The sequence below is a fragment of the Enhydra lutris genome, unplaced genomic scaffold, assembly GCF_002288905.1.
Source record: "Enhydra lutris kenyoni isolate GAN:26980312 unplaced genomic scaffold, ASM228890v2 scaffoldscaffold51, whole genome shotgun sequence".
Lineage (NCBI taxonomy): Eukaryota > Metazoa > Chordata > Mammalia > Carnivora > Mustelidae > Enhydra > Enhydra lutris.
Genome location: NW_019154135.1, coordinates 1,317,618 through 1,332,421, shown reverse-complemented (window position 1 = coordinate 1,332,421; position 14,804 = coordinate 1,317,618). Strand labels below are relative to the sequence as shown.

The window sequence follows — 14,804 nt, the reverse complement described above, 5'->3', positions numbered from 1 at the left end:
CACCACCCGCCCTCCTTCTTCCTCCATGTGAACGTCAGTGGAGGCCATAGATGGGAAGGTCGTCTCTGTTTCCTCTCACCAGGGAAATGACGTGGTGACCTAGTGAAAGGCATGGGCAAGGTAGCCCCCTGCCACAGAGGTGCGGCCATCCTCTGTCATGCAGGCGGAGAACTCCTTGGCCTCTCAGCCTGCTCGAGCTTTAGTTCTGTGAAACGGAACACGCCAGTCTGGTTGGTGATGTGCTGCTGGTGTGGAAGGAGCCCTCTTTGAGGCTGGAGACCAGTGAAGTCAGCACGCTCATGATGCTGTGGGCCACACACACAGGGCCTGCCTCCTGGTTGGGGCTGACCAGGATGGTGGAGGCAATCTGGGCCCCACGGATCAGGGAGGGTTGGAATACATCGGGTGGATCAAGATCTTCAACTGTGACTCCGCCCTTCTGGTTGTGTCAGCTTCTTGGTGGACCACAGTGAAGGCTCCCATGTGCTCTCCATATAGACCCCTGTTCTTGGCACGAGACTGGCAGAGGCCAACCTGAATGTCCTGTCCGATGAGGTGGCGTACAGCTCAGGCGTCTTTGTTGCCATCACCGCTAGCGAAGCCCTGGGAGGCCATGTCAAAGACCGCAAAGAAACTTCTTCACCACCGTTGCAATTTCCTTCCACTGCTCAGGGTGAGGGTCCACTCCCGTGGGACTGTGGGCACAGGCATGCAGAAGAACACTTTGCTGCGGCATTTTCAAAATGTTCTCCATAGTGTCTGTGAAGTCAAAGCTGCACGTCTTAGGTTTATCGTATCAATTAACTTTGGGGCTGCATGCCAGCGTCCCTGATTTCCCCAGGATGATTCCCCAAGAAGATATTTGGCTGAACTTAAAAAATCTTTGCAGAAAACTGGCTCCAATCCTCAAGGTCCTAGTTCCAGAAATGGTCTTCAGGGTGACCTATGTGCTACTTTTCAGCACTTGGCTGGTCTTACCGGGGCTAGTTCTGCAGCTGCCTTACAAAATTCAGCAAGGCTCATGACATGCAGGTATTCTTGTCCACGTATTTTGGAGCAGTCTCGGCCTCTGCCTTCCGGACACTGGGAAGCACATAGGCTTTCCATACCACCCAGTAGGCACCAACTCCCAGATTCATCTTTTTGCTGTTGTCTCTCTGAAAGGCTTCTGGGACTCCCAGGATGGAGTCTGGGAGTCCCATTTCCACATGGGTCCACCAGGAACTGGCTCTGGCAGAGACCGCAGAGAGAGGCCTAGGTGGAAGGTGGCAGTGAACCGGGACAGTACGCCCGCTGGGGGGCGCAGCAAGGCCAAGGTGGGCGGAGAGAAGGCAGTGGTGGAACTGCAAGGTAGAGCAGAGGGCCAGCCGCCAATTCTTAAATAATAGCAGGGAGTCATTCAAAACACAGAAAGAAAGAAAACAGAAACTGGTAACCTCTGAAATTCTGACTTGCTATCACTCATGGCACGAGGCATCCATGTAGTCTCATTAAGCTTCTAGTATGTACTCTCTGATGCTTGCTGTATAAACATGACACAGCAAAAAACCAGGAAATATCACTGTTTTTCATTAAAAGCTCTAAAAATGAATATAAAAATAGACAATCTGAACTTATGTTTAATAACAGCTTGAGTATTTATCAACTTTCTCCTTTGCAAAACTGTTTACCACAGGCTGATTTCTTTTCCTTTCTTTCTAAGATTTTATTTATTTACTTGACAGAGAGACAGCGAGAGAGGGAACAGTGGGAGAGGGAGAAGCAGGCTTCCTGCTGAGCAGGAGCCCAATGCGGGGCTCGATCCCAGGACCCTGCTTACTGACTGAGCCACCGAGGTGCTTAACCACAGGTTCATATCTGAAGGCTATCTTGAATGCTGTTGAGTACTCTTAATGTTACCATTAGTGTTGATCAACCGCCCACATGCATACACACACGCACATGGGATGTGTGCTTCTCTTCCACTAAACTTTTCATTATTTTGTATATATATAAAAATATATATATATATATATATAAAGATTTTATTTCTTTATTTGACAGAGATCACAAGTAGGCAGAGGAAGGCAGAGAGAGAAAGAGAAAGAGAGAGAGAGAGAGAGAGAGGAGGAAGCAGGCTCCCTGCAGAGCAAAGAGCCCAATGCGGGGCTCGATCCCAGGACCCTGGGATCATGACCTGAGCCGAAGGCAGAGGCTTTAACCCACTGAGCCACCCAGGTGCCCTAATATTTCATTATTATAAAAAGCAACATATATTCATATAAAACTTGGAGAGTAAAGATACAAGCGGGAAAAGTCACCTGTGTGGTAACTTAACGTTAATATTTTTGAATTTTATCTTCTTCTAGGACTACCTTATCTTTTTAATAAGATTTTATTTATTTATTTGAGAGAGAGAATGAGCAGAGGAGCAGGGAAGGGGATGGGGGCTGCGGCACAGAGGGAGAAGCCGACTCTCTGCCAAGGAGGGAGACCCACACAGGACTCAATCCTGGGACTCTGGGATCTGGACCTGAGCCCAACACAGATGCTTAACTGCTTAACCGACTGAGCCATCCAGATGCCCACGAGAACTATCTTATACAGAGCATTCAACCGATCATATGGTTCAAGAAACTGGGAGAAAAATTCCAAGGAAAGCAGGAAAAAGAATAAAAGGGAAATTAAAAAAAAAAAAACCTGAAGATAAGACAGTAACACTGCAGGAAAATAAATATTTTCATTTATTGAGTATTTAAGTTGGACACTTTTTCAACTACTTGATTATCTCAAGAAACTCTTAAAGGACATTAAAACTATAACCCACATTTTACAGCTCAGCCACAGAGAGCCTTGAGAAGGTGCCCAAAGTCACACTGTTGGTGTGAAGCCAGGATTTTTAAAAAATCCAGATCCTAAGTGTTTACCATCTAAACTTTACTACCACTATGGAAGAAACTGATAAGATTGACCTTTCTACAGGGCCTGTGCCCCAGACAGTTTTTGTTTTTTAAAGATTTTATTTATTCAAGAGAAAGAGTGAGTGAGTGGGGAGTGGCAAGGGGGAAGGAGAGGGAGAAAGAATCTGAAGCAGACTCCTCACTGTGCACAGAGTTGGACATGGGCCTCGACCCCACAACCATGAGATCATGACCTGAGCCACAGCCAAGAGTTGGAAGCTCAAATGACTGAGCCACCCAGGAGCCCCAGGCCCCAGAGAGGTTTAAAGGCAATTCCTCTTAAACCTAAAGAGATAATTCTCATGGGTAGCACAGAAAAGCTACCCTGATCATTTCATTTGGGTAATAAAAGCCAGGGGTACTAAATGGCAGCAATCATACCAAAAAGAAGGCCACATTATAATCTCATTAAAGAACAGACATTTCATAAAATATAAATACTTCATTTTTACCTCTTAGTAATGTATAATCCATTACAGTTAAATGTGTTATATCCCAGAAATACTAACAGCTTAATATTAAGAATGCTAGAGTAAGATCTAATCACATGAATAAGCCAAATGAGAAAACCCATATAATCAACAGAAGAGAAAAGAAAAAGGCATTAGGTAAAATTCAATATTCCTTCCTCAGAAAAAAATTTTAAGGTAACTAAGCAAAGGCTGCATGTTGTTTAGTGTATATATACACTTTAATGAAGTGCTTTACAAATTTGAGAGTCATTTTTCTTCAGGAGCCACACTGAACTTAAACTTCTCTGTATTTTAAGAAACTATATATGCCACTAAAGCAACCCCACTTCATGAGTAAGGAGTGCAAATCAGAGAGAACACAGTGGCGGGAGGTAGAAAAGAGCCCAGAATTCTCTTTTCGGGGTTTTAATATTTTGTCTACAGCTGTCAATGAACTAACAGAAATTTTGCTCGTAATTTTGGGCTTATCTAGAACCCACTTACCAGAAATTTCAAAACACTGGTTAACAATAAGAGAACAAGAAACAAATTCGTATCAGTGAAGGAAGAAAGCTGCTGTTCAAAGAAACTCCCTCCATTTTCTCTTGGCTACATTAAAATTAAGCTGCCATTGTGAGTCAGGTGAGTCAATGTATGTTACACTGAATTGTGGCCTGCTTACTACTACTTATTCTCTTTTGCATGAAAAGGCAAAAGTATATTGGAAAAGTGTAAAATCCTACATTTAAGCTGCATGAAAAATAATGGGAAGTGATCTTTCAGAACTGGGGGAATAAAAGACCTGGAAGTTCCTTGAAAATCATGAAAACATCCTATAGCACCTAGATTTTCCTTCCCAAGATTAAATACTGATAAATCTAAATTCGAGATCTGATCATATCTTGAAGTTAAAAATGACAATAATTTGAGGAGTCATAAAAATAAAGTTTCAATTGATGACCAAAAAATGGATTACATGGGAAACATAGAAGTCTGTAGAAAAGAACTTGTATGTTAAAAGAAAACAATCTGAAAGGAAGATTCTCTGACAGGTATTTTAGCAGGAATATGAATTTGAATCATCTGGGGAGCTTTTTAAAAATGCTTTACTGGGCACCTGGGTGGCTCAGTGGGTTGGGCCGCTGCCTTCGGCTCAGGTCATGATCTCAGGGTCCTGGGATCGAGCCCCGCATCGGGCTCTCTGCTCTCTAGGGGAGCCTGCTTCCTCCTCTCTCTCTGCCTGCCTCTCTGCCTGCTTGTGATCTCTCTGTCAAATAAATAAATAAAATCTTTAAAAAAAAAAAATAAAAATAAAAAAAAAAAATAAAAATGCTTTACTCATGGGGCACCTGGTTGGCTCAGTGGGTTAAAGCCTCTGCCTTCAGCTCAGCTCATGATCCCAGGGTCCTGGGATTTGAGTCCCGCATTGGGCTCTCTGCTGGCAGGGAGCCTGCTTCTCCCTCTGCCTCTGCCCTTCTCTCTCTCATGAATAAATAAATCTTTAAAAAAAAATACATTTACCCAGGGGGCACCTGGGTGGCTGTTGATTGGGTGCCAGACTTGATTTTGGCTCAGGTCATAATCTCAGGGTTGTGAGACTGAGCCCAGCAGTGGGTTCAACACTGGGTGTGAAGCCTGTTTGGGATTCTCTTTCTCTGTGCACTGTCCCCTCCCTCTGCTCATGTTCCCTCTCTTTAAAAAAAAAAAAAAAAAAAAAAAAAGGAAAAAAAAAAGGGACTTATCCAGGACCCATGCATGAAGATCCTGATTCAGTGGGCTGGGATGGGGCCAGTGTATATTTACATACAGTAAAATGCTGACTAGATAATTCTAATTCGCATCCTGGTTAAAAACACTCTCTGTATCTATAAAGTTGAACTATATAAAACTGCCAACATTAGATTTCTTTTTTAACTTAAAACATAGCAGTTTCATATGATTCATTTAATAGAAAGTGGCCACAACTAAAAACAGCTAACATTTACTGAATATACTACTTTGTAACAGGTACTAAATTCTGCACACCTATTGCTCCAAGTTTCCTAACACTAGTCAAGAAGAGGGCAAAAATATACCCGGATTTTGATGGGGAAGTGAGAGGGTAAGAAATGCAGCTGAGAAGAGGAGTGGTGGTCAGGGATGATACCACAGGACAAATCATCATTACATCTGGAATAAAGACCACTGGGGTTCTAGATGGATTGATGGAGGCAGAAGAGACTGGACAACATTAATTTAAAATGATTCCCACACAGAGCGACTGTCTATGTGGTCAAGGAAGGATAAGCCTCCTCGGTCATTTCCAACATGTCTAACAGCCAGAACACAGAGCAGAATGCCTGTCCTATTACTCTGGGGGTGGGGGCTGGCTGTGGGCGAGAGTGGGTAGAAGGAGCTGACTGGGGATAGTCAGAGCTCATCATGAAGGGTCAAGAATCACAGGCTTGGTAGCAGGCCCATTTACAACGAAGCTTCCCATCTCAACTGCATCACCCAAAACCAACCATGTATTAAAATGAAAACACTACACATGTGCACCTAAATTCAAACTGGGGGTTAGAAGCAAAGTTGTAGCATGACATTATCATCTCTGATAATCAAAGTGAAAACATCTGGAAGGTCCAGGCCCCACAGAAAGTGATATTTCCTTAGGGACCTCATTCAATACAATATCCCCTTTGGTATACTAGCCTAGTTCTTCCAGTTTTATATGTGATGGGATTTAAAAAGTCATTTCCATTTTTACCTAGAAGTTTCACTGCAAGATGTTAAGTCAAGTCAATACAATGTAACTGAAGAACTACAGAAGGAAGTCTTAAAATAGTCAATTCCCTCATTTTTCCTAAGAAGTATCAGGGCTAGAGAAGAGTTAAGTCACTTGTAAGAAATTCCACAGAAAGCTGTGGTAGAGTTAAAAAGAACTGACCCAGGATGGTAACGATCCGGCAGAATCTGTGTATCTGTGTCTGTGTAGTTAGAGCAGACGTGAAATCACTGGGTACTCACATATGACTTTTGAAGCCAGTATCCCTTATCCTCTTTCGTTTGCTCTATCCCAAAACCAAGGGTTCAGTTCAAGGGCTGAGCATGTTTATTTTACTAGTAACTGGTAACCACTTATGGGCTTCCACAGACCAATCCATCCTACTGGAGGACTGAGTTCAACTAACCTCTTGAAGGATTGGTCTCTTATGATTTAGTAGTTTCAGGTTATGCCAGGTGTTGAAAAACATGGTCTTGGTTAGGCAGTGACAGGTGCTGTATGAAGACAAAGAAACTTCTAACCATAAACTCACTTTAACAACAGAGCATTCCGGTTGCCAGAAAACTGGCCGCTGCTCATAAATCACCTTTGTCCTTTCTGGGTTCTTGCCATCCCTTGCTGTCATCAAGAATCGGTAGTGCCTTACTGAGAACGGTGACTAATCCCAAATCAGCGAACCTTGACTCTTAAGGTTTGAAAGGAAGAAAAATATAATATTAAAACCACTTACATGCCATTTTATAAGATTTCATACTCAAAAACGGCAAGGATGAATATATGAAGCCTGTATTTAATTCCAGCAGACTAAATTCTTAAGCCTAAATATAGTTGTCATTCTCATAAATCCAAGAAGCAAAAGCAAGAAAATTCAGGTAGTTCTGAACTTTGAATTGTTAGCTATATTTCACCTGACAGGATGCAACTATAATGTACAGAGCCTGGGGATAAATTAAAGTATCAGAAGAAGAGTACTGACCTTGCCACCCCCCAAAAACTACATATTAACTAAAATACCAAAGAGACTGACATGAAGCCCCTCACTGTTAATATTGCCTGCCTCTTTATGTAACCACAACCTATCACATTAGAAGGGAAATTAGTCCAACATGGCCTAAGATTCCATAGTGCTCTTAGGTTATAATCTAAATTCTGAATACTGTCTCCCTATGTCATCTGCCCCTGATCATTTCCTTTTTTATACTTCTCCCCTTAAACCTTATATATCTTGATCCTATGCATTTTTCAGTTTCTACTAGTGAAATATGTGTGGACATTTGGGGAAGTTTGAGTTAAATGGATAACAAAATGGTTTGTATGCAGTTGAACAATGGTAACAAGGAAAGATAACAGACCTTGTAGGAACTGACAGGACATAAGGACTTAAATAAAGAAGTAGAAGGTATACCTGAAGTGAGTTTACAAATCACATTTTCTGAATGCTATATTAAGAACTATACACCATTTTAAAAAATATTTTATTTATTTATTTGACAGAGAGATCACAAGTAGGCAGAGAGGCAGGCAGAGAGAGGAGGAAGCAGGCTCCTCGCTGAGCAGAGAGCCTGATATGGGGCTCGATCCCAGGACCCTGAGATCATGACCTGAGCCGAAGGCAGAGGCTTAACCCACTGAGCCACCCAGGTGCCCCTACACATTTTTTAATAGGAATAACAAAGCGGGAGTTATTATATGAAGAAAAGATTAAGGAATAAGAAAAGAAAAATTTTAGCTATCAAGACATAGTTTGCTGTATTATTCTATAAAATTTTTAGAATTTTATTTATAACAGCTTTATTGAGGTATAACATATAATAAACTGCACGTATTTGAAAGTCTGACCCATTGTAATCTCCCCTTCCATTGTCACCCTCCTTAATACATTGAATTACATACATTACATACATACATACATACATTGAATTGTTTTCTATATAGGTTAATTAGCATTTTCTAGAGTTTCTAGAATTACGCTGTATGTATCCCTCAGGCTTCCTGCACTGCATATAATTCTGAGATACATCCCTGTTGTATCAGCAGCCCTTCTTTTCCTTCTACTCTGCACAGCACTCTACTGTATGGATACACTACTACGACTCGTTTATCCATCCACCGCCTGGTGGACAAGTGGGTTGTTCAGATTTTGACCCCTGTTGACAAAGGTGCAAAAGGCAATGCAGTACAGAAAGGATAGTCTTTTCAAAAATGATACTGGACAATTATGATATCCATACGTTTAAAAAAAAAAGGAAAGTACCATATACAAAAGTTAATTCAAATTGGACCATTCTTACATGTAAAACCTAAAACAGCTAAACTTCTAGAAGAAAGCACAGAATTAGGCATGTGGCCTTGGATTAAGTAATGACTTCTTAGATAGAGTATCAAGAGCAGAATCCACAAAAGAACAAAATGATAAATCGGACATCAAAATGAGAAACTGCTACTCTTTTTTTTTTTTTAAGATTTTATTTATTTGACAGACGAAGATCACAAGTAGGCAGAGAGGGCAGGTAGAAAGAGAGATAGGAGGAAGCAGGCTCCCTGCAGAGCAGAGAGCCCGATGTGGGGCTCGATCCCAGAACCCTGGGGATCGTGACCTGAGCTGAAGGCAGAGGCTTTAACCCACTGAGCCACCAAAGCACACCGAGAGACTGCTACTCTTTAAAAGACAGTTAAGTAAATGATTACACCGTCATCCGCTACATTCCTACGGTGTGCCTTTTATTCCTGTGATTTATTCATTCATTCATTCCAAGTGGTAGCTACATTTGTGGTGAGCACAGCGTAACACAGACTTGTTGAATCACTATGCTACACACCTGATACTAACGTAATGTTGTGTGTCAGCTATACTCAAAATAAAAAAAATAAAAAAACATATTTTCTGCCTTCAAAAAATAAAAGTTAAAAAAAATGAAAGGAGAGGTGCCTGGCTGGCTCAGTTGGTACAGCATGAGACTCTTGATGTTATTAGGGTCACGATTTCAAGCCACATACCGGGTGTGGAGCTTGCTTAAAAAAATGAAAAAAGAAATGATGCAGGTAGAAGAAAATGAAAGGACAGAAAGGTCCCAGTGAAGAAGCTGAGGTCAACATGAAATCTGACATACTCAAAAAAGATACAAAACTGTTTGAGCACTGCAGATGTAAACAAGGGCACTGTTGTGCGCGATGGGGCCGCTGGTAAAAGGTGTCTCCTGATTCCCTACATTTCCATCTGAATATGGACCAACTGTTTTTGACAACCATGCAGTCATGGTTATATGATCGGTGGAGAGCCACATACTCTTGGACTTTGTGTGTTTCACTGTTTTCTCTGTCCTCATTCAAACTGTGAGAGAACAGTAAGTGCCTGCGATAATTCACCACCGTGCAAAGACTCCTTTCTTGCTTGCTGGGACCCAAACTGATCTCGGAGATGATCCCTCTCCTACTGAGAAGCTTTAAGAACAAACAGAAGAAGCCTAACCAGAGACTGCTTGAATGCTATCAAGGACGTGGAGGGCTTTGGACTCACACAGAAAGGCCGAGGAAGAGCTGCAGATGTGCGCTGCTGTGAATGTCTCTCCAGAGCCCTTTCTGCACAGCTGGCATCAGCATCGTACTAAATGTAATGTTCTACTCAAGCCAAAGACGAAAAGTAAAAATTTGTCTTTCTAATAATGACAAATGCCCTGCACCTTCCCACATGCACTTGTGTGAGACAAGGCCCATTGGTATGACCCCCCCACCTCCCCCAATACTAGTTAATTCTGAAGAGTTCTATGTTGTCAGAAAAGTGGTCAGTACTGGTCTTTGATCTGTAGTTTCCAAAAAAAGTAATGCTTTCGTTGTTGTTTAAAAGCCAGGCATACTTGAGCTGACTCTGTAGCAGACTAATCTGGACTGCGGAAGCTGCTCCCTGGTTCCACTTGGGAGAGTAATCAGGGATATCTTAGTGGTATCTGTTTCTTTTCCATTTTCAGGGTGTGTGCTTGGTTTGTTTTTATTTAGTCTTTTAAAAAAAGCCATTAACCAGTGGATGGCTGTTAAGGTGTAGAGGACAAACTGATTCCACTTCCTAGATCTAGTTTAAAAAACATGTCGTTGTCCCCTACTCTGCGTTTCCCCCCACGCTCCCGTGACATGCTCTTAGGAAGGCGTGTAGTAAAAGCCTTATGTAGTAATATACTCCTTTTTGAGAGTTGACTTTTCTGTCCACCGTTGCGTAGGTCTAGTGTCCGATGAACCTCATAAAAGCAGGTGGTATCTGATCTGCCCCTCCTCTTTTCTGGGATGCATTCTCTATGTGACTGTGACTTCCAAGATTTGTCTGCCATTTGCTGAGGTTTTTTTAAAGCTAATTTCTAACTTCTACTATTAATAAATGTACTGAAAAGCGCTGCATCTTTTGAGATAATATCAAATGGATTGAGTTCATTATTAAAAAATTTTTTTTTTCCCTTTCAAAAAGAAAATGAGGGGTGTCTGGCTAGCTCGGTTGGTAGAGCATGTGACTCTTGATCTCAGGGTTTTAAGCTCAAGCCTCGTGTTGAGTGTAAAGATTACTTTAAGACAGTATCTTTAAAAAAAAATAAAATGAAGGGATAAACTACGGACTGGGAAAAAATGTTCAGAATTTAAAACTAAAAATACTGAGGAAAAGGGGCTCAGTTGATTAGGAGGCTGCCTTTGGCTCAGGTCATGATCTCGGGGGGGGGGGGGGGGGCTGCATTGGGCTCCCTGCTGAGCAGGGAGTCTGCTTCTCCCCTTCTCTCTGTCCTTCCCCTTGCCTGTGCTCTCTCCCTCTCTAATAGATTAAAAAAAAAAATCTTAAAAAATAAAAATACTGAGGAAAAAAAAAGGCAAATTTTGGCTCACTCGCAGATTCTTTCTGATTACTTATTATGGTAAAAAATGAATGAACTGTATATAAGCTCCCAACAAAGGATTCAAACAGTAGGAAAGAGGGTGGTAGGGACTCAGATAATTAAATTTAAATTGCTTCTTACTCTGTAAATATACTTTTTAGCTATTTCTAAGATGACTAATTTAATGCATATTGATACCATATTAAATCAGTGAGGAAAACAGTTCTTGATCCATACAACTTCATCAAAACATTTTCAATGAAAACAACGGCCAAACAGGGTGATGTGAAATGTGTACATAAGGGTAAAGAAAGCTGTTTAAACAGAACCTCTTTTGTGAAGCATGTCCAGCCCTCCGACTGCTCTCTGGGGCCTGAGTGGCTACTTCCTCAGTGATTTCAAAGCACCGTGGACATAACTTTTATCAGTGCTTCACACCGCATTAATTACTGGGGGCTTTTCAACAGCAAAGAGCTTTTTTTTTTTTCAGTTCTGAAATCCCTGCATCGAGCACAGTATCTAGCAAATACTAATACATACAAATATTTTGAAAAAGAAATCAAACTCTAGAAAATGACTGAGGAACAGGTAATCAGTATTGGTAAAATCTTGACACATTCCCCCAACAAGAATAGGAACTCTAGTTAAGAATTGTTTATTGAGGAGCGCCTGGGTGGCTTAGTCATTAAGCATCTGCCTTCTGCTCAGGTCATGATCCAAGGATCCTGGGATGGAATCCCGCATTGGGATCCTTGCTTCTCCCTCTCTCTCTGTCCCTCCTTCCCTGCCCTGTTCATGCTCTCTCTCTCTCTCTCTTTCTCACTAAAAAAAAAAAAAAAAGAAAAAAAGATTGCTGATTAAGGGAATGAGCAGAGGAAGAGGAAGGAGAGCCAGCACAGAGTCAGACTGCTCCCACATCTGATAATGCGATGTTGTATTACTTGGAATTACAATGTATTTTGCATTATGGACAAATTAAACACTGGTCTCACAAGCTAAGTTAGCTTTTCCAAGACTAATGTACTTAAAAAAGCCTCAGAAAAAAATTAAATGGAATAGTAAGAGATAATTTTAAGCTCAGCAGATACTTTTGCAATTTTCTTAATAAAATTAATATAACCATGTCAATGTTATATAACATCTGACTACAAAGCAATTCAATCTTCTGACAATGAGGTCACTTACTAAGATCACCATAGCAAGTGGCAAATCTCCACGAACAGATTTTTTGCTTTTTACCTTACATATATATTATAAGATTTAGGAGTCTGGGGGATATTAGATATGTGCTATGTTCTTATATCCAACCCAAGAGGTTTATGTAAGGTTAAGTTTATAGTCACTGACCTATTTTTGCAAATTAACTGAGGACACAAATATCCCAGTCACTTCTGAGAACATTTATGGACACTCAACATAGAAGTCTCACCATGGTCCTATTTAAAAACTAATATAAATGTTACAAAATCAGTAACTACAGTAATTGCTTTTGTTGAATTTGTGTATGAATTATTAGTAAGAACTGATAATTGAAAAAAAGGCTATCATAACATGGCTGTGCAAAGAGAATTAACAACAAGGATATTTACAGTAACACTATTCATAATAAAAAATGAAGAATTAAATTATGGATAGTCATATAATGGGATTATAAAACAGTCATTAAAAATGAAACTGAGGGGCGCCTGGGTGGCTCAGTGGGTTAAGCCGCTGCCTTCGGCTCAGGTCATGATCCCAGGTCCTGGGTTCAAGCCCCGCATCGGGCTTTCTGCTCAGTAGGGAGCCTGCTTCCTCCTCTCTCTCTGCCTGCCTCTCTGCCTGCTTGTGATTTCTCTCTGTCAAATAAATAAATAAAATCTTAAAAAAAAAAAATGAAACTGAGTACTGAAGGACACTGAAAAATGTTCACAAAATACGTGAACGCAGCTCACAAATAATGTGAAATAGGAAAACAGATTACATATTAGTACAAACAGGAAAAACATCAGATAGCAAAATAAGTAAGAGCAGGAAGAGCAATCAAAACAGAGGCACAATAAAAATGTTTAATTTCCAGAGCCTTTTACTTCTCTGAATTCCAGTGTTCTATCATGAATGTTGCTTCTGTAAAAGAAAAAAGCTTAGGAAAAAAGAAAAAAATATTTAAACAGTGTTTGTGGCTGGACTTTAATATAATCGAACTGTCAATAACAGCTGCTCTGGGCAGTGAGGAAAACACTGGTCACCACCTGGCAAAGCTGGAGGTCTACAATGTAATTCTGTCGAAGTTCAAGTGAGTCTGTGTAGTCAGCCTCCAAGATGGCTTGGACAACCCCCACCTCCAGGGATTCACACAGTATCCTCCTGTAACGTAACCAGGATTGATCTGTATGACCATTACAGTACAGCAGAAGTGAAGGCATGTCACTTCCGGGACTAGCTTATAAAAGACTAAGGCTTCTGTCCTGGGCACTCTCTCTCACCACTCTCTTTGGGGGAAACCATGTTGTGAGTCGTCCCACGGAGAAGCCCCTGTGGCAAGACTCTGAAGCCTCCTGCCAGCACCGTGTGAGCAAGCCAGAAAGCCAGAGCTGGAGACCGAGCCAAGTCTCAGATGCCGGGAGTTCTGGCTGACACCTTGATTGCAGCTTTGTGAGAGACTGAGCCAGAACCATGCCACTAAGGTGCTTCTGAAGCCTCACCCCCAGAAACTCTAAGATAATAAATGTTGGTTGTTTAAAGCCGCCAAGATTGGGGTCATTTGTAACACAGCAATAGCTGACTGTACGGTTAGCTTATACCTTTGGAGACTTCGGTCCTTCTAAGAACCCACCTTGGTTTGAAAAAGCCCCTAGGCTGTAACTCATTTTGCTCTAAATTCAAGGTTCTGATTTCCTTCTGATCTGACCCAAACCAGAAATGATATTTGAGTACCCCTTTCAAAATGTTCAGTTCCTTAGAACTGCCTTGTACTTCTCCTCTCCCACTCGTATTTCACCTCCTCTTTCAGTTACTGTAAATCTAGGGTCGACAAACCCGTTCTGCAAAGAGCCAGACAGTAAATATCTTGGGCTTCTCTGTAGGAACTATCACTACAACTTGAAAGCAGCAATAGACAACAGCTAAATAAATGGGTACAGATGCATCCCAATAAAACTTTATTTCAGTAACAGTTGGTAGGCTGATTTTAGCTCCAGAACTGTGGCTTGCCAACCTGCTATAAATGAAAACTGGTAAGATCAATGCTTCCAACTCATGCAGTAGATCCCATTCCCTCTAGCCGACTCCAAATACTGCTCCAGAAAGCCCAGAAAACCAATGCATCAATGTGTCCCACTCTACTGAAAGTACACATGTTATTTCTTTTTTAAAAAACAAAATTCAAAACAAAACAAAAAACCCAAAATGAACTCTCTCAACCCAGCTTCCATTTCTCCAATTCACTGGCTTTATGTTCCTCCCCAAGCCTACTCTTAACAGGCTTTTGTTAAGATTATCAATGATTGTCAATTCTCAACCTTCATTATACTTCACTTAGCAGTATCAGCCGACTCAGATGATCAACCCCTTTTTCGTGAAGTGTCTGCCTTTGGCTCAGGTCCTGATCCCAGGATCCTGGGATCAAGCCCCACATCGGGCTCCCTGCTTGGCGGGAAGCCTGCCCTCCTCCCACTCTGCTTGTGTTCCCTCTCTCACCGTCTCTCTCTCTCTGTCAAATAAATAAATAAAATCTTTTAAAAAAATACCTCGTTTTATTTCTTGGATACCATAATCACTTGGTTTTCCTCAAATTTCTATGGCTGCTCCCTTTTGAGCCCCT

General features: G+C 41.3%; 1 protein-coding gene and 1 pseudogene across 1 annotated transcript in view; both read right to left on the bottom strand.

Annotated features, from left to right (window-relative positions):
- Positions 1-14,804, bottom strand: part of LOC111157020 (RAS like proto-oncogene A) — a 75,727-nt gene that overhangs the window by 34,761 nt on the left and 26,162 nt on the right. The window lies entirely within an intron of this gene.
- LOC111157002 lies at positions 100-9,755 on the bottom strand (annotated as a pseudogene).